General features: G+C 50.3%; 1 protein-coding gene across 7 annotated transcripts in view; it reads right to left on the bottom strand.

Moving 5' to 3' along the window:
- The window catches only part of MAPT (microtubule associated protein tau), a 114,842-nt gene extending 95,394 nt beyond the window's left edge, over positions 1 to 19,448 (bottom strand). For 3 of the 7 annotated variants that reach the window (XM_058284441.2, XM_058284452.2, XM_058284455.2), the window contains exon 1: positions 19,070 to 19,200. The gene's annotated coding sequence lies outside the window, so the exon portion shown is untranslated. Of the gene's footprint in view, positions 1 to 18,607; positions 18,738 to 19,069 lie in introns of those variants that run through there. The other 4 variants (XM_058284453.1, XM_058284457.1, XM_058284456.2 and 1 more) reach the window with 3 other exon arrangements.
- Positions 19,449 to 20,673: the final 1,225 nt, after the last annotated feature.

Genomic DNA, 20,673 nt, shown 5'->3' with positions numbered 1-20,673 from the left:
CCTTTGTGGGAGAATAGGAGAAAAAGGAGCACTGAGGTTGTTTTTGATGTAAAGGGATTTGGTGTTAAATTAGAAGAGTGACAAAGCACCCAGCCTCACCTCAGGGGACACACCCACAAGGGTCTCACTTGGAATGCAGGTTACCAGGCACTCTGGGGACAGGGGGCTCATGGGGCTAGTTTGGTTGTCCCAAATCATGACTGTGATTAGACATTGTACACAGTTCTTGGCCTCCCCTTGTTCTCCTAACCCCACCCACCCCTTCCTGCAAGGCAGCACTCCGAAATTGCTTTCTGGATTCAATTTCATGTTTTATGTACATGTGCACATGCTCTGGGCACACTCTTCTATTCCGACAGCTCATCTGGAAGATTCTCCCACCTAAGGCGACCGGGTGTGCGGGCTTGCCCACAAAGACCTAGTAACAGAGCTTCAGCCTCTGTCTTTAAAAGACAAGGTTGGGGGTTGGGCCAGATCAGAGCTTCTTAACCAGGGGTGCGGGTCAGGGTCAACGGAGAAGCCTTTTAAAAGAATTTTAATTCTGCCAGATATTTTAATTCTGTTGAAGTGTGCTGAGGCCTGAGCCTATGTATGCATTTATCTTTAAAAAAAAAAAAATTAATACATACACATATGGTAAAAAAATCTTTTTTAAGTAGAAAAGGGTATAAAGTGAAAATGACATTTCCTGCCCCCCACCCGCAATTTCTCTTCCCAAAGGCTACCACTAAAGCCTGATTTTTGTTTCCTTCCAGAGGTAGGATTCACAGGCATGGACTCATCTACAGTTACTCCTTTTACACAAACGGTAACACACGATACACACCTCGCCCTCTCTTCCTTTCTCACTCACCATGCGTTCAGGTGTCTGTCTGAGGGCGTCGCAGCAGCGCACTTCTTTAGGCGAAGGCGCAGCGTTCCTGCGTGTGGAGGCTCCGCAGTAACCAGCTCCAGGCTGATTATCTCCAGCCTTTGGCATGCAGGCAATTCTCTGGAGAATCCCCGCATACAGGCCTGGCTAAATTCTTAGATGTGGAAATGCTCTGTCAAAGGGTTCGGATCAAGACGGCCACACTGGCTCCAGAGGTGGCTTCCCACACCCCGCACAGCGCCAGCGGGCTCACTGCCCACTCCCGGCCAGCCCAGCGCCAGGACCCCTCACATCCCTCAGCAGCGGTTCCCCCAGCAGCGGTTCCCCCAGCAGGTCTTTTTTTTTTTTTTAAGGGGGTACTACTGAGCTACACCCACTCCCAGCAGCCCTTTTCATTAGGGGTGAAGCAAAGCACCTTTATATGCTCAAGCCCTCCCTCCCTGTGTTTTGTTTGTTTTTGTTCTTTTCCCTGCAAACTACCTGTTCTTCTCCTTTCCAAGAAATGGGTAGTTTGGTAAAGCTTGGGGCAATTCTGGGGCACCCTATGACCCTTTCTTCTGGGTTGTGAATGACCCAAGGCCCTTCAAAGCTCTAACACTGCGGATTCTGTGAGCATCGTTAGGAGTCCGTGAGCCAGAGAACTTCCAGGTTGCAGAGTGTCCAGCGAGAGCTGCAGAGCTGCTCCTCACCTGGGCTGATTCAACCCTCCCCAGCACATGGTGAGCGCGGCCTTCGCTGAACCCCCCTGCCCCTGTGGATTAGCTGTGCCCTCTGGTGCTCCAGAGCCGGCACCTTCCAGCAACATCTGCCCCTTCACTTCACGCCTGGTGGCAAGTCCTCTCGTCGGCCACCAGGAGTTACCAGGAGTTCTGCTGGGGCCCCACCATCCAGCCATCAACGGGAGGGAAAGCTGCTGGGCTGCAAAACCCGCAGGTGCAGCTCAGGTATCAGAGATGCCTGGGAGAATCTCTTGGACTCTGCTAGTGGCAATGTTCAAGCGATTCATAAGGAATGGTGATAACTTAGCCTAGACATCCAAATTAATGGCTAACGTTTCCATCCTTACCCCTAACCTCTGTTTTATAGTAAGTGCTCAAACTGTTGAAAAAGAATGAATGATTAACCTGTCTAAATGCTCCCTCTTTTGTGCAGACAGCAGTTAGTCTAGTTGAGATGGTTTCAGTTGTACAATGCTTATGAAGACTCCTAGGATAAGAGAGTCTACTCCCTGGAAGCCTCTAGCAGTTTTCTTGCAAATTCAAAAGCCCATGTCTTTGTTCCTTCAGTAGGGTTGCCAGATAAAACAGAGGGTGCCCAGTTAAATCTGAATTTCAGATAAACACCAAATACTTTTTTAGTGTAAATAGGTCCCAAATATTTCACAGAACATACTTATCATATCACTTTCCTGTGGCTTCTATAACAAATCACCGCAAACTGGATGGCAACAGAAGTATTTTCCCACAGCTTTGGAGCCAGAATCCAAACTCGGAAAAAAAAAAATTGAAAAAAAAAAAAGAAAAAAAGAATCCAAACTCGGTGTCACTGGTTCAAGACGCAGGTGTAAGCAGGGCCGCACTCCTCCTGGGGTTCTGGAGAGACTCCAGCTCCCGGCGGCCGCCCGCATTCCTTGGCTTGTGGTCGCAGGTCTCCATCGCTACCTCGGTGGTCACGCTGCCTTCTCCTCTTTTGCCAGGTCAAATCTCTCTTTGCCTCCCTCTTACCAGGATACTTATGGTTGGATTTAGGGCCTACCTGGATAATGTCTTCATGGCAAAATCCTTCACTTAATCACATCTGCAAAGACCCTTTTTCCAAATGAGGTGACATTTACAGGTTCCAGGGATTAGAAAGTGGATCTCTTTGGGCACCATTTTTCAGCCTATTATGCTTAACACTAAAAAGTATTTGTTTATCCGAAATTACAATGTATCTGGGCATCCTGTCTTTTTATCTGCTAAATCTGGCAACCCTACCTGGGACTGCACTCATGGGATGGCAGGGACCTAAGCAGTTTGCATTCCACTGGATGACACCCTTCCTGGTAGGCATTTCGTGTCCAAACCACAGAGACAGCCACAGGCATCAAGGTCTTTTGTCTTGGAAGTGGCTCCTGGCTTACAGTGGCATTCCACCTTTCTGGAGGATCCAGAGGCATTTCACTTAACTTTAAAAAATAATGTCAAATGGTGCATGCACTTCCATTTCTAGAAACTCTAAACACAAACTGGTACTCCCCCACCTCCAGAAAGGTAGAAAGATGAACAAATATACAAGTTAAGCATCTGCTTCCCCTTCTATGTTCAGGTCTCTTTAAAAAAGCCTTTTTGCTTTCAACAGCATTGAGTTCACTCGTTCATTCATTCACCAGACAGTTGCTGAGTGATTATTCTATTCCATGTACTGTGCCAGGCACTGAAGATACAAAGATGAACAAAACATCGTCCAACAGATGGACGAGTTAGGGAGCCTGGTTCCCTAGCAAAACCCCAAGAAGTGGAATCAAAGCTGTAGAAATTAAAAACCAAATAAAGGGCACTAGGATTAATTGATTAAAATTTCAATCAATTTGCTCTGAAACATAGAAGCACAGAGAGAAACACATAATTCGTAACTCACAGGGTCGTGCCAAGGATTAAATGAGATACTGTAAACTAGGAAGTACGCTCTACTTGGGAGCAATTTGGGGAATGGGGGTGGGGTGGGGACTTCTCAGCATCCTGAAATCACAGGTAGGCTACCTAAAGGTGAAGCTATCCCATGCCTCTGTGTTTAAGGAGACCCCATGTTACATACTACTCCCCTCATTCCAAAACCTAGAGGTTGGCATCCAAGTAAAAGTATTAGAGTGACTCAGTTTTTTAACTGACGCTGACCTTCCCCTAACCAGTCCAAATTAGCACAGGGTTAGTGACAATGTCCTCTCCAGGTGGCTCCACCTTTCAGTTTGGGCTAGTTTAAGAATTTCCCTGAAGAACTACTCCCTAATTACCCTGAATACAATTTATAGACTGAAATGATTCCCCTCCCCCCCCCCCACAAAACAGAACCTAGGGTGGGATCTCACATGTGGTATCTTGGCTTTTTAGGTGGTGGATCTCAAAAAAATGTTGGGGAGAAGGTGGGAGGCAAGAACAGAGCTGAGAAATGACTCGTTTTAGAGGGGGTGGGTGATCGAGGGGAATTTATTTCAGTCCATGAAAGTACCCAGAGAAGTTGCAGATCCCAAGTAATGCAAAATTTGTACCCCCCACTCATCCGGGTGAGCCCCTCCCTTCTCTGATCCCCACCACGCCCCTTCCTCGTGGTTACAGAGTGGAAGACACGCTAGTGTAGACATGGGAAAAACAAAGCAGCTGCTGAGTAGGGGGAGCGGAGCAGCACACCCAGGCAGGCTGGCTAAGTCAGGCTCACCCTCTTTCTCCCCCTTCCCCCTCCCCAGGGGCATCCCTGCCTCTTTTTCCCAACAGCAGGGAGCTCACTTTATCTGCCTTGCCCAGGGACAGTGCCCACTATTAACGAACTTTCTCTCTGTAGACCCCACCCAGGGATCTGAAGGTCATCTTGCCCACATTTTCCAACCTCCGGCCACATGTACCCTCCTTGGAAGTGTGGCCAGTGAGAACATTTTTCATGCTTTGTAGGAACTGGAAGAAAAATGGGCTTCTCGGTCGGTAAGTGTGGACCTGCCCACGACACTAAATTTGGTTCTGCTGTCACTGCGACATGAAATAGCAGCCCAGTTTAGAGTCTTGCTTTTGGCTTAAAATAATTTCTCCAGGTTCGGATTACATATGACCCATTCATGGAGGCTGACAGCACAGCCTCTCGGGTCATTAGCACTTAAGATGCGCCTGTTGGCTCCTCCTCCACTGGCGAATGGCGCTGGAAGGCAGAACCGGAGGGGGGCGAGGCTCCAAGGCGGAGAGGCGACACAGCAAGGGAGAGCTGTGCCCTGGACCCAGCCCGGGTCTGGCTCCCTCACCAGCTGTGAAAGCTCTGAGCCTCAGTTTGCTCCTCTGCGAAATGAGGATAATAATCCCTGACTGGTGTGTGGTCATGGGGTATAAATGAGGCCACATTTTTAGTAAAATAAATGCAATCTGCTACTGCTCTTATCAGCATGGTTTTTCACAGATCAAAACCAATTTGGACCAACAGGGAGCATGTTAAGGTGGTCTGAAGTAGTGTAAAGCAATAAAAACATTTTAAGGAAAGATGGTTTCCATAATTTTCAAGTATAATAGAATTGTGTGCAAACTAGTAAGCAGAAAACTTAGTTTATTTAAACAGGTAAAACTCGTTCAAACATCAGCCTATTAGCGTCCAATTATATTAATCAAGAGTAATTATCTTCTGTGACTGCAAGGCACCCATGGGACAGGAAAGCTGCATAAGACAAACCCTTGTCCTCAGGGGACTGATACCCTGTGGGAGATGAGACGTGCACAAGAACAAGGCAGGAGGGAAAACAAGGAAGCATTCACTGCTGCAGGACCCACCACGGTGCAGACGAAACGAGCAGACTCTGAGATCTTGGGTGCAAAAGTTGGAGGAGACTTCAGGGAGGATGGGGATGGGGGAAGGACAGGTGAGTTAAACAGGGCTACAGAGCAGAGAGAGGGCATTCTCTGTAAGTCGAGTGGGTGAGCAAGCGGCAGGAAGAGCAGACGTCCACGAAGAAGCCGGGACAGGCTGGCGGGCCGAGGCCGGGGACCCAGGCTTGACCTAGCAGGTGCCAGCTCAGTCATGGGCTCACGCCTGGTTCCAGTGACCCAAGTGGGCAAACCTGGCAAGGGACCAGCATGAAGAAGGCGGTAGTGAGGGGGGTTTGGTAAGCACGCGGCAATCAGGGTGATGATGTGGGGACCGCCATCATCATGCTCTACTCCATCAGGATAGAGCAGATTGGCTGTTGTCAGGGTGGAATTACAGGCCCCAAATTCTTCCCACCATCAACAGGCGCGAGAAACCCTCCATTCCCAGGGTGGAGGAAAATACACTTCAACCCAGTGCAGCTCAATTCAAATTCCAAAGGAAAGTCGTTCAGTTAATGAGTGCTCGCTGAGCCGCTCACCACCAAAGAGCCGTCAGAGTATTATGCCATCAAAGTCAACCCCAGGCTTTAATCCAATCACTCTTGCCTTAATCGATGCCGGTCACATGCTAGACACCAAGCGGCTGAGCGGCTGCCTCTGGGCATAATTAGAATGAGATTCTGTACCAAGTCCCTGTCTGATTAGGAGGAAACGAAAACCCCAGAGAAAAAAGAAAGGCTTCCAGGAAATTCCATCCAAGGGTCAATACTGTACGAGCCAAGAAGGAAGTCCTTCCAGAGAAGTCTGCCCTGGCAGGGGCACAGAATCACTGACATCACGCTAAAGGCACCCACCCCGTTGCCCTGTGGGGGGGCTTTGGATACCTTCTTTCCAAAGAAGGGTGCAGACACGCCAGGTACAGGGCGCATCTGAGGCTTCCAGGGCTCATTGGAACCGCCTGAGCAGCTGGCTGGCGCTAAGGGAGCCAGGTGGCAGCTGCTACACCTTTTCAGATATCGGTCCACAAGAGACTACAGCTCACATATCCCATGTGGCTCCTGCGAGGCCGCCACCTTCCTTTGGCACCTGTCTCCTGAGAAGCTCAAAGGAATTCTCATAGATATTTAATTTCCATCCTACAGCGACCCAGTGAGAAAAGAAAGCAGCCCCTTGCACCCATCCTGAGCGGGGGAGACTGCATAATCCCCAGTTTACAGATGGGAAAATGGAGGTACAGGAAAATATTCATCCTTTGCCAAAAGAAGTGATGAATGTGAAGAAACGTGAAGGGAGGGCTCACTCTTGGAATTTAGATTTGCTCACATAAAACAATACGATATTTTTGAAAGTGTTTTTTTTTTTTTTTTTTAAAGCTTGGTCCAGATGGTCAATTTACAGCAGGAATTCTGCCTGTGGCTTAAAAAAATTTGTTTTTTTACATTTTCCATCAGCTTTAGTTGCATTGCAAATAATTCATTTCCATCTATTCAATCTTTTTTTAAAAAAGATTTATTTTTTATTTCTCTCCCCTTCCCCTCCCCCCCCAGTTGTCTGTTCTCTGTCCATTCGCTGTGTGACCACTTCTATCCCTATTCAGTCTTTATTAACGTTCCACAGGGAAGAGAGTGAGGCCATCACGGTTTTTTCTCAGGTGCAGCTTCAATGCTAAGGGAGGGTTAGAACTAAAGGAGAAAGAACTGAATCCAGTTGCAAGAAGCCCAGGAAACATGTTTAACCTCAGTGGGAAATACTACATGGGTTTTGTGATGGTTAAGTGCAGGTGTCACCTTGACTAGATTTTGGTATCCAGGTATTTGGTCAAACAACCAATGACAGATTGTTACTTGTGAGGGTATTTGGTGGATTTAAATCATCAGTCAGTTGACTGCATCTACATCTGACTGTATCTACAATCAACAAAGGAGACGAGAAGTCTCATCCAATCAGCTGAAGACCTTCAATGGAGAACTGGTGATTTCAGCGGTCAGAAAGAAGAATTTCCATCTCTAGAATTCACTGAAACCTTTATAGGAGTTTCCAACTTGCCATCTGCCCTACAGAATTCAGACTTGCTAATTATCAGTCATGGGAACCAGTTCCTATAATAAGTTTCTTAATATTTAAACATATGCATATAGCTATATCCTGTTAGTTCTGTTTCCCTGGAGAACCCTGACTAATATGAGTTTAAGAAGGTTCAGGTGAGTTGACCAATAATCACTCTGTTATTAAAATCTGTGAAATCCTTCTTTTATAAGCTGGCCTCATGGAGAAACTGAACTGCAGATCTCTGCTGGGACCAGCAGAGAACTTTCCTTGTTCTTAGGGAAAAGATAAGACAGAATGGTAGAAGGGATAGTAACTCTCCCAAACACCTACTCCTGCTCAATCTTGGCAACTGGCAGCTTTTAAAGGGACATGTTCATAGAATCTACACCACAGTTATCACAGTGTCCCACCAGAACATGTTACATGCAACTGATTTCCATATTCAGGTTTAAAGGGGAGCAGATGTAGCCCAACCTACTGAGCGCCTGCTTCCCATGAGTGAGGTCCTGGGTTCAATCCCTGATACCTCCTAAAAGCATATGTGGTTTAAATTCTGATACATTATCAAAACCAGAGTCAAAGGCTGTTCATGTTTAAGCAAATCCAATATAAAAAATCCAGACATACAATAAATAAGATAGTGAATACTCACAAGAAAAAAACGATATATACATATCTATGTATACAGATATAGTGTGTGTATATAAACCAAAGAGATTCTTTAAGTTGTATTCTTCTCTTGGACATTCAAGCATTTGGCTTCAGCTGATTAATTATCTAATAACCCTCTACTCTAAGAGTTAGGCCATGAGAGTGGGTGATGTTTGGTGTTACTGTTCAGTAATTAAGAACAACTGGGGAAGCAGATTTGGCTCGACTGATAGTGTCCACCTACTACATGGAGGCCCAGGGTTCAAACCCAGGGCCTCCTGACCCGTGTGGTGAGCTGGCCCACGTGCCATGCTGATGCGCGCAAGGGGTGCCGTGCCATGCAGGGGTGTCCCCCGCGTAGGGGAGCCCCATGTGCAAGGAGTGCGCCTCAGCAAGGAGAGCTGCCCTGCACGAAAAAAGTGCAGCCTGCCCAGGAATGGTGCCACACACACGGAGAGCTACCGCAGCAAGATGATGCAACAAAAAGAGACACAGATTCCCGGTGCCGCTGACAAGAATGCAAGTGGACACAGAAGGACATACAGTGAATGGACAGAGAGCAGACAAGGGGGGGAGGGTAATGGGAGAAAAGTAAAAAAAAAAGAACTAGAAATAAGCACCTCTCAAATGACCTGTGAATTAATGGCAGAACTGGATAGATTCATGATAATTAGTTTTATACTTAATTTTTCTGAGCCCATAATATAAAAAAGGTGAGAACACTGGATCCAACTCAGGAGGAAAAGTTGCCCTTTCCCTGGGGGGGGAAGGGGGGGGCGGAGCTCCACCATTCCATGATTGGTGCTTCCCAGCACTTCCTTGCTGGCACTGTGTTGGTTGTAGATCACATGATAGGCAATTATAGACCGGGGTGGGGGGAAGGTCTTCTGATTCTTTGGTGTCCCCCGGAGAAGGACACAGGAATGAAAGTGCATCCCTTGACTTTCTGTAGAACACCTGTGGACTGAGGTCCCCAGACAATATTCCCAGGAAAAGAGGAAACCGGGCCATAGGCTGGAAGGAAAAACCAGCAGTGGGTAGCCAGGGCTCAGGGAGAGGGCCAGGAAGGAAACATCGTTATCAGCCGCTTCAGATTAACTCCTACTTGCTGAGTGAAAGCTGAGTCTGAAAATTGCTAGACCTTGATCAAAAACTCCTTCACTCAGGGGAGTTAATATAGGAAAGAGAATTTATTTATATTTATTTTGAGTCTTAGGAGGAGACTTTTGCACCACCCTCTTAACTTGGCATTTCATGTGAATGATTTCCAAGTGCTGGGCTAGTTGCAGAAGAAAGACGGGCAGGAAGGAGGACACTCACCATTTACTTAATACCAGAGTCTTCCCATTAGGCCCTCTTCTAACTGATGCAGGCGTAAGAAGCAGAAATGCAGGACTGCGAATACTTCAAGGTTGGGGTCCACGGGGCCTGATGCCAGCAGCCAAAGCCGCCTCCGCGCCACAGGCAAACACTTTCTAAAACTCATCTGAGCTTGTTCAAAACCTTTCGGGTGCATTACACTGGCTAAAACAAGCATGCAGCTTAAGGTGCAAACTGATGAAATTCAAGTGCAAAACACTTTTTTTTTTCCCCAAAAGGTTAACTTTTAAAATCATGAACCGTTTTTTTTGTGTTTTTTTTACACTTTTTAAAAATTAAAGTTGGGGGGTGGGGGGTATATGGGGACCTCATATTTTTTTAATGTAACATTTAAAAAAATAAAGACAAAGAAATTTAAAAATAAATAAAAATTAAAGTTAATAGATCACAAAGACGTTACATTGAAAAACATAAGAGGCTCCCATGTAACCCTCTCCCCACCCCCCAGCCCCATCATTTTTGTAAATTGTATTTTTTTGAAGATATATACATCTCAAAAAATGTTACATTAAAAAACAGAAGAGGTTCCCATATACCCCCCACCTCCCCACCCCACTCCTCCATGAACTGGTTTTAAGAAAATTAATTTCAATGCTTTGGGAAGGCTTCATAAAGATAAGAAGCTAATTGGTTTTTTTATTGTCAAATGAGATGTTAAAGACAACAAAGAATCGGATGTTAAAGAAAAATGTATAAAATTCTAGAGGGATTCTACCTTCAGATTAATCTACAAAAGTCCTTGACTCCAGGAACCAAAATCAGAAGTCCTAGACAATGCATTGTGAGTGTGCCGTGGGTAAAAAAAGATGATAAGGAATGTCAACCAGCTGATCCAAACACCAAGAGAAGGCCTGGGCTCTATATCAAAAGATGAGTGAATAAAGCATGTCTATATGCATTAAACGCTTATAATAGGTATCATTTTAGGATTTTTCCGATTTGACTTTTAAAAAAACTGATGTATTATGACTCTCAGTCTTGATTTCATGAATAAGAGGCTTCTTAAGCCTAATTTATTAATTCAAATATGGCTATGCTTATCAGATGCTCAAAATCTTTGGATTCAGTGCACAACGACCTAGCTTTATTTAACATTTTTTCTACCTCTCAGCTGTCCACTGTGAAGACTGCTTGCTAGTTTACTGACTTCAACACTGTGTTTTTTTGTTTTATTTTGTTTTGTTTTTTTGTTTTACATGATGAGTAACATGCTTTCTTTATTCCTCCCTTCTTTTTTAAAATTATTTTTAATTGTAGTAAAATATATGTAACATAAAAATCATTTTAACCATTCTAAGTGGACAATTCTTTTACCTTAAGTACATTAACAATACCGTGTAACTTTTACCACTACCTATTTCTAGACCAGGGGTTCTTAACAAGGGGTCAACGAGCTTGAATTCAAATTAAAAAAAACAAAACATTATTCTTGTGGGGATGTGTTGGTGCGAGTGTGATATATTTATTAAATAATGCACAGTATAGGGACGTAGACATGGCTTAACTGATAGAGCATCCACCTATCATATGGAGGTCCACGGTTTGATACCCAGGGCCTCCTGACCCGTGTGGTAAGCTGGCCCACAGGCAGTGCTGCTGTGCACAAGGAGTGCTGTGCTACACCGGGGCACTCCCTGCATAGGGGCACCCCCTGCGTAGGGGAGCCCCATGCACAAGGAGTGCGCCCTGCAAGAAAAGCCACCCTGCATGAAAAAAGTGCAGCCCACCCAGGAATGGCGCTGCACACACGGACAGCTGATGCAGCAAGAAGACACAACAACAAAAAAGAGATGCAGTTTCCCAGTGCTGCCTGACAATGCAAGCAGAGGCAGAAGAACACAGAGGGAATGGACACAGAGAGGAGACAATGGAGGGGGAGGGGAGAGAAATAAATAATAATAATAAAGAAAGAAAAAAATGGCCTTAAAATAATACACAGTATAGTATGGACTTAGTAAGGGGTCCGTGGTTTCCACCTGACTGGCAAAGGGGTCTGTGCAACAAAAAAAGGGTAAGAACTCCTGTTCTAGACTATTTTCGTCATTCCAGATCAAAACTCACATTCATCAGCAGTAAGTCCCCATTCAACCCTCCCCTCACCCCTCGTAACCATTATTCTGCTTTCTGTCTCTCTGAATTTGCTTATATGAAATATAAGTATTTCGTATCAGTGAAATCACACAATATTGGTTCTTCATGTCTGGCTTATTGCACTCAACATGATATCTTCAAGTTTCATCCATGTTGTAGCATGTACCAGCACTTCACGTCTTTCCATGGCTGAATAATAGCCCACTGCATGGATATGACACCTCTTACTTTTTTTTTTTTTTTACCAGTTTTATTTATTTATTTATTTTTTAAAAAGATTTATTTTTTCTTGCCTAGGACATCCAGGACAGTTTTGAACAACAGTAGTGACAGCGGGCATCCTTGTCTTGTGTCTGATCTTAGGGGGGAAGTTTTCATTCTTTTGCCATTGTAGGTGATGGTGGCACCTCTTACTTATCTCTTCATCTGCTGATGTTCACTTGGGTCGCTTCCACCTTTTGGCTATTGTGAATAATGCTGTGACGCACACTGGTGTGCAATATATCTGTTCGAGCCCCTGCTTTCAGGTCTTTCGGGTACCTATGAGTAGAACTGCCAGGTCATAAGGTAATTCTACGTTTAACTTCTGAGGAACTGCCCAACTGTCTCCACAATGGCTGCATCACTTTACATTTTCACCAACGATGTTCGAGACGAGTTATTTTCAACACTCCGCTGAATTTTTTCCCCATCTCTCCACCACCGCTGCACCACCACCGTTCATTACGTACTCCTTGCTTTCTCAGTGGTCGGATCTCTGAAAGCAGCACCCTAAGCCCAGTCACGATGCCCAGGACGGTGGGAGGGGGCCGGTCCGGTTTAGGTTGGTGTGGGGAGAGCACGGTCTATTCCTGGCATGGAGCGGATTCAGGAAGGAAGAGGACAGAAGCAGGCACAGCAGATGATAAGTCATTCCGCTTGCCTGTGGGAAGAGTTCTGTTGGACATTTAACATGGGTGTGCGTGCTTTTCAGGGGGATCCACTTCCGCCCAGACAATGCCTGTTGTCCAGGAGCTGGACAGCTGCCCGTTTTTCCTAACCTGATCCCTACTCAGGGTAACAACTGCTCTGCTACGCCGAGTCCATCACCTCCTCCAATCACAAATGTCCATCGAGAGGATGCTGTCGTCTATGATTCCATTTACTGAGCAGTCACCATGGCAACCACTGGGCTAAGCCTTTTGCATATATTACCTCATTTAAACCCTGCTTCATTTAAACAGCTGCCCAGGAAATAGGTATTATACCCCAAATTAGAGATGACAAAAAACTCTCCAATGGGCTAAAAAGCGTGGCTTAGGTCCTACCATGAGTGTGCGTGTGGGGAGGGCTGGGACTTGTACCCAGGAGGTCTCATCCAAACACCCTTAGCCACCAGGTGGGCAGGACACGGTCCTGCAATTCGGCCCCATCCAGGAAAAAACAGCAGCTGCCTTCAAGGTGCTCACAAACCTTCCTTTGAACAGTCCAGGCACAAAACATAGTTCTTGGAGATTAACTGACTTGGTGTTTGTATTTCTAAAAAGTGTCCCTGATGGGGTCAAGCACAGAGCTGGCTGAGATGCCAATAAAACAAAACTAAAGGAAATGGAAACGGAAACCAATACACCTGCAAGACTGTCCAGTGTGTATGTTGTAGAATGTTCTATCTGTATACCTACAGAATATTTTCTCATCAAGAACTCAAAAAGCTAAAGAACCATCTCAGGCAGCCTCACTCTGCCTCACCCACCTGCCACCCCCCCCCCCCAGCCATCTGCACAGGAAAGGAACCTGGCAGAGGTGGCAGAAGCAGGGCAGCCTGGAGACAGGAAACAAATTCTTGGACAGTAACCCCTTTGGCAAGGCAGCCAGGGCAAGACAGGTGTGTCGGGTCTACATCCAGATCGCCCACGCAGGGGGTGGGGGATGGACTCACAGCTGCCTCGTACCTCTGCCGGCGTGGCTGGTGGCTCGAGGAGTCTCAGGCAGTCCCCAGCACCACGGCACGGCACGGCAGGGCGCTCACCACAGAGCCTGGGTCGTGGGAAGCGAGGGAGGCCTCCAGGACACGCCTTTGCCAAGGAAGACCTGGGGACCTTGCTTGAGGAAGGCCCACCCAACTCATCTGGCACCTACATTCTCCTGTGAGTGCCAGTGCTTCAGTCTTTCTGAGATGTAGAACCTATGATGGGGATTGGTCATTCCTTTAACAATGCAGTGACTTGCCCCTCGCCACAAACTGAGCCCACCTGACCCATCCTCTAGTCTTGATGTCCAGCCCTCTCTGAGCCAGTCAGACCCAGCTACTCCATCATAGCACAGAGCAGCCCAGAAATGTTGGATTTGCAGGTAGAGGCTCCATGTCTTGGAGAAGAGATATTTTCTCTTCTAACTCCATTCCAGGCTGAACTATGATTTCAGACTCTTCCAAAAGCTCATTTGGGAGCCAGGAGTTTTGGAATCCATATATTCCACTGGGTAAGTGTTATAAAGCATGCTTGGGTTCCCAGGTTAACCCACAAAGGCCATGAAACCCACATATGGCTGGGGGTGGGGAGGGACTAGTGCCAGACACCTGGAATTTAAATCCCAGCTCCATCACTCTCTGGCTGTGTGACTATTAGTGAGTGACTGAGCCTCTCTGTGCTTGTTTCCCTACCTGTAAGATGGAGCTACTAACAGCACCACAGGGGGCTATTAAGGAACAAGTGAGATAATTTCTGGAGCGCCTCTTAGAAACAATGAATGCAAGCCTCCATAAGGCTCGCAGTGCTGGGGTAACAACGCTTCTGCAGCAGGGCTTCTCCAGCCTGGCACTGGTGACGTCTGGAGTCACATCGTTCTTTGTGGCGTGGGCTGTCCTGTGTGTTGTAGGATGTTTAGCAACATTTCTGGCCTCCACCCACCGGATGCCAAAAACAAGCCCTCATCCCTAGTGATGAAAATTAAGAACGTCTGCAGACATTTCAGTCGCCCTTGGTTGAGAACCAGGAAACAGCCGAGAGCCCCAGCCTGGACGGCAGGCTCCTCCCCCTGCACCTGCTGAGACTGGGGTCTCCTTTCTTCCCCATTTGCTGAGTGAACCCCCACAGCAGCGAAGCACCTAACTCCTGGGCATGGCAAGTTGGGAGTGGTCAGGTGGGTTTGTGGGGCGTGGCAGGGTAAAGGAGGTCTCTGAAGTGGGATGGTGGAAAAGCAGGGGCGGAGAGAATAAGGAGCAGTGGCAAATGGGGTTTCCCACCTCCCTCCTGCTAATTTCCCTGCAAGAAGAGCACCTGCCGTCCCCAAAGGTGGCGAGAGGTGGGGTGTGGTCTCCCCCTTGCTCCTTCGGCAGGGGCTGTGGAGGCTTCTGCAGGGGGTGCAGCGGAGGGAGGGCACAGGCAGAGCTGGGGATAAACTGGGTTAGAAGGATCCTTCCTGCTGTCAAGATTCTGACTAAAGTCCCTACAAGACTTTCTCTTCGCCACCCTCAGGAGCTGCATTTTCCCATTTTATTCATTTATTTGTTAAATGAGTATAACTGAATACCTATGGTATGTCTGGCACAGCATTAGGCCCCAAAGGGTGTTTTTATTTGTGAGTGATTTTTTTCAAGGAGGGAGTAAACCTGGTACTAATGAAATAAATAGAAGTGTCATCCAGTAGGGAAATTTACACATGTTCACACACAGCTACAGATACATCATCCAAACCTCATACACAGGCTGAGAGAAGAAGGAATAGACATTTCTTAAAATTCTCAACACATGGGTGGTGTGCACTGCTATTAAAAGAGCAGATGGAAAATTCAATCTCAACAAAAGGCACTACAATCTCATCACGTCTTCAAGCTGGCACTGACCTCAAAGGGCATGTGGGCCAAAGGGCACCTGCACACAGAAGGGGCTCTTTTGCCAACCTGAATAAATCTAACATTTCCTCAATCAAACCGAGGCTAAGTATTCTCCTCACAATTTGTGGGAATAATCCATTTCTTTTGTTCCTGACAGGGGGGAGCCGTGCCAGATACTAGAAAACCCTTTAAAAGCCACTCCTGGAATGGTGCATGCAGACAGGGCCTGGGGGGAGGGGGAGACACAGTACAGCAAAGGACTCTCCAAAAAGCAGTGACAGCACACCCATCCTCCAAATAGCGATGGTCCAGAGTCAAGCCAGGTATTTGCATGGAACACCATTAGGGAAGCAAACGTCAGCCAAGGAATTGATTAGCCTCAAGGGGCACTCCAGACCAGGCTGGGGCAGCGGTGGGGGTGGGGGTAGGGTTGTATTTATATGTGTGTAAGTATTTACACTTGGGGGGTAGAGGGAGGATTTGAAGATGGGAGAATGTATAATCAATTCTTATGTATAAACATAGGCAACATTGTGGGTTCACACATCACATGACACAAAAGGACACCTGAGATTTAACAACGGTTTGGTAGGAGGGACTTGTCTCTTTCTGCTGGAGAGATTGGCCAGTTGGGAGGCAGGGATCAGCTAAAACCCCAAGTCATGGTGCCGAGCCTGGAGCCTGAGCTTGCCGTGGCCTGGAGAGGCAGGCCAGGCAGTTACTGTTCCTGGCCGGGTCATTCCAACTGGCCCTGGGGCCTGGGACCAGCCTGAGTCCCGGTCGTGGGGTTACAGCTGCTCAGAAGCTGAGAGTGCGATTTTCTCCAGACGGAAAGGGGGCCCGGCCTGCTAGAGCTCTGGGACGGGGAGCGGAGTCGGTGGCCCTCGCAGCACACCTGGGCCCTTGCGGAGGCCCCGGGGCGGGCTCAAGCTCTCCAGGCACCCAACTTGAGCGCAAATGCTGCCTTCCTCTTGATCCCGGGGTGGTGAGTTACATCAAGGCGCGCGGAGAGCGCTGGGAGCCAGGGACGGCGTTTACAGATCGCCGTCGGAACCATTCCTGGACCCCGGGGCCCTGCCCTCAACAGCCCCGGGCCTTGCCTGCCTGCGCGCGCCATCAAACCGCCAGCACATTTCAAAATGGAGCGAAATCGCAGGCGCGTGTGCTTTGTTCCCAGCCCTGGACGAAATGCGCTTGCCCCCGCGGGCCCCCCTCCCTTCCCCCCTCCCCCTCCCCTGCCCCCAGAAGGTGACACCTCCACTGGCAGCCGTGGCCGCGGACTCCCCTTCTCCCAGCGCCGCTCCGAGACCCTCGCTCCGTCTGGAATGGAATCGAGCGCCCAGATCTTTGGGGGATGGGGGAGGAGAGGCTGCTTGGATGGATCCCTGAGCCGCTCCCGCAGCCCGCCCCGGCTAGCCCCGCCTGGCCGGGAGCCCCCGACGCCTCAGCCGCGCAGGGGCGGCCAGACCCGGGGCGGGCTCCCGACCCCTAGCCTAGCCATCCCCCGGAAATTTGGATCATTTGGGCGGCCTGCGGGGACCATTCGACCACTAAATACCAATCCCTCTCCCAACTGCGCCCGGCGCCAGTTTTCCGCGATAGAATCAACCAGACAGGCGCGCGGATCCGCCTCATCGTAGGTGTAGAAGCACCGAGGGCGAGGCTCGGGCTTGCTTGCCTGGAGTCCCTCCTCCCTGATTTCAGGGGTGCTGGTGAACCTGGACTCGTAAGCGAAAATCCCGCACGCTTCTACCAATATTCATCTCTATGGCCATAATAATAAACCGGTATCAGCAACGCCGACAGGATGAGGCCGCCGGCGGTCAGTTAGGAAGAGCCGCGGGCTCTGGGGTGGAGGGCTGCGGCTGCACGCGGCTCCCCACCCCCGCCGTCGAGGAGGCCGAGGGCCGCGGTCCCTCCTACCTCAACGCCTCCACCTGCTCGGCCTGTGGTTTCCATGACAATCCCACTTCACGCCCCTTCCCATTCCCCTCGGGAAGATGGGTGTGGCTGCAGCACCCAAGGGAGTCTCACCACCACCAACACGTCCTGCGAGAAGCAACAGGGCGTAAAGCTGAGACAGGCTCCGCCTGCTAGCTCCCGGGGGTCGCCGGCACCCCCTCGGTAGGCAGGCTAGTGGGGCGTGGCCCCAGAACGCGCGGGGGCTGGGGAGTGGCTAGTCTCTCTGCAGCCACCCTTCCAGTGCGCTGAGACTCCAAATCCCACCTATTTGAGCCCAGGGACCACTGAGCCCCGGGACTGTGACTCGGGTTCATCAATCCCAGCAAACCCCGAGATCCAACAAAAGGCTCGGAAATGCAGGGGTGAAAAGGAGGAGGGGCGGCGGCAAAACATCCTCATTTCAAAAAAGCCAAAGGAGGGGGGGTGGGGAACCCAGCGCAGATCACGTAACCCCTACAAACAAAGCAGCGAAACCCCAAGAAGATCCCGGCTACAGCCCCAGTGTTCGCCCCCGCAGGAGCAAGACGCCAGGATTTCTCCGCTGACTGCCCCCTCTCCCAAATGACAGCCCCGCCCTGCTCCTCCGAAGCCCGGCCACCGGCTTGGCATGGCACGGCAAAGATCTGACACGCCGCAAAAAGATGGCACCTCACGTTCAGAGGGGAAAAAAACCGGGGGTGGGCTGAGAGGAGGTACAGCCCACTCTCCCCCTCCTCGCCCACCAGGGTCCACACCCACTGCCGCAGTGAGGGGCTAGCCCCGCGCGCCGGCCCCGCGCCTCCGGCAGGGAGCGCACACGCCCGGCGCAGAGCGCACAGCGCAGAGAAAGGGGGCCGCCCGAAATGCACCTGCAGCCCAGCGCGTGTCTGTGCGGGGCTGCGACTATGCACGCCCGCGGGCAAGGACCGACGGCCCGGTCCGTCCACCTCGCAAGGCTGGGTGACCCCTGCCTTTCCGAGTCTGCACATTGGGATCTGCGCGCTACCCTCTCTCGGGCACGGCGCTGTTCGCGTCTCGGTGCCAGGCGCGCGCAGGGGGAAGGGCAGCTAAAGTGACAGCGCCTGGACCCCTCCCCATCTCCCCTATTCTCCCAGCCCCCAAATGTCCCCTGTGGATTTCTGAAGGAGAAAAAAGGGGGAGGGGCGGGCCACCGCCTTAAATCAGGGGCAGCGAAGGCCCCCTCAGAATCGCGGCCGGGGAGGAGAAGGGAGGGGCAGACAAGGAGTCATCTTTCTAGAATCCGAACCATACCTTCCTTAGGTCCGACGGCAACAGGGACAGGGAAATCGGATCACAGGTTCGGTTTCGGGGGTCATCGTTGGACCCCCCTCCCCTTCTGCATACATAGACACACGCCCATTGCGGCAAAAAGGCGGAGATCGAGAATGCAGAGCAGACCCCTCCTCCAGGTCACCGCCATCCGCGCCCCACCCTGCGGGCACAGCCTCGGACTGCGCGAAGCCAATTATGTGGACCCTCACCCTGAGCGCAAATAAACACACATACTCGAGCCCATGCATCTCTGGCACGCGCCCCTTTCCAAGCCACCTTGGCCCCAGCCCCGAGCGCAAAGGGCGTAGGGAAGGGCTCCTGCCGCGGCCCCCCACCCGTGCCCAGCGCATGAAGCCTATTACAGGGCTGGGGGCGAGGGGCAGCTGCGGGGGGATGCAGACGGACCGAGGGGGAGGCAGGTTTCGGAGCCTCGGCGCTTACCTGCTGGACGACGAGGGCAGGAGAGGACAGCGGAGGAAGAGAAGGTGGCTGTGGCGGCGGCGGCAGAAGGTGGGCGGCGGCGGCGCTGCTGGTGCTGGAGCTGGTGGATGGTGGAAACTGCGAGCGCGCGCGCGCCGGCGAGAAGGCGCGCCCCCGAGGCCGGCGGGCGGCGCAGGCGCGAGCAGCCGGCGCGCGAGCCTCCCTAGGGGAGGGGTGGGCAGTAAGGCGTCCGCGGGCGTCTTCTTCTCCGGCCACCAGTGGGCGCGCACGAGCGCCCCGGCTCCCGGCCCTGCCCGGCCTCCTGGCTCGCTCCTCTAGGCGCTTCTCTTCTCCCGCCCGCCTCCCCGGACGCCACGGGTCGCGGCGCAGGCCGCCGTGCGCACGCGCGCTCCGGGGCGCACGCGCACTCCCGGCTTCCCGGCCTCCCGCCGCTGGCGCCTTTGTCTTGTCTGAGGGGTCTCCTCCCTCGGGAGCCGGGCTCGGCGGCCCCGCGCGGCTGGGGCCGGGAGTCTGCGCCCCTCCTCCTCACCAGGTCTGCTGCCCGCTTCCTTCCCGTCAGGCTCGGGCTGTTCTGGCTTGGAAAGGCCCTGGGTGGGTTTCCGCGTGGCCAGCTTCCCAGTCCGTCCATCCCGGGCCCTGCGGCACATCCGTCCTGCTCGTGGCTCGCGCCGCGTCCCGCCCCGGGTCTCCCGAAATGCCCTCCCTTGTCGGAGGGCAGTTTCTCTGCCTGCTTCCTTTCGCTTTCCTCTTTTTCTCTTAATGACCAAGGTGAATTCTTTCCTTAATAAATCTTAGCGCAGGCTCAGTTGTAATACAGTTGTACGGTTTAAAAATAATTAGCATTCGAATCAATTATATATCTTACCGTGTCCCTAAAATGTAATCTTAAGTTAGAGGAAGTTCCAGTGGTGCTCATCACATTGCTGAGCATCTCGTTTGTGGAAACACCATTGTCCTGTTAAGTAGGGCCTGAAATACGAATTTCTAAATGTAGGCTCGAGATTCTCACCTGGGAAACACACCTCAGCCTGAAATTGGCCATCGGCCCTCATTCTCCCAGTCACCCAGGCTGGGGCCTTAGCTTGGATTCCTCATCTCCCCAACATTTAATTTAAACCCTGACAGTGGGGAGTTTTCTACGTAGGGGGCTGTAGCGGCAGCTCTCTCATCCTAAGAGAATGGCAACTTGTCTTGAAGCGTTATTTGCATAACACTCTTACCTTCAAAACCAAGATTGTATGTTATAGCGATTAAACATGCTTAATTCACACTTGATATAGTTTAATATATTAACACTGGAATTGACTTTTTTTTCCTGTTGTAGTTGCCACCGTCCTAGTTCAAGACCCTTTCCTGGAGTCTAGACATGCAGGGATCTTCCTGGTCTCCCTGCTCTGTTTCTCCCTTCATCAGCCCACCCCAGTCAGACCAGTCTTCAGAAGCAATCATTTTAAGCATGGCATTCTCTAACCTAAAGTACCTAAAGGCTTCTGACTGCCTCCTAAGTGAAGTTCAACACTTCTGCACAGCTTTCAAGGGCCCCCATGATGTGAACTCCTGTCCTCTCCGGTTTTATCTCTCACCTACTCTGTGGCCCAGAAGCT

The sequence above is a fragment of the Dasypus novemcinctus genome, chromosome 21 (genome assembly GCF_030445035.2).
Source record: "Dasypus novemcinctus isolate mDasNov1 chromosome 21, mDasNov1.1.hap2, whole genome shotgun sequence".
In the NCBI taxonomy this organism is placed as follows: domain Eukaryota; kingdom Metazoa; phylum Chordata; class Mammalia; order Cingulata; family Dasypodidae; genus Dasypus; species Dasypus novemcinctus.
Note: the sequence above shows the minus strand (reverse complement) of the source record. Positions and strands in the feature narration are given on the sequence as shown.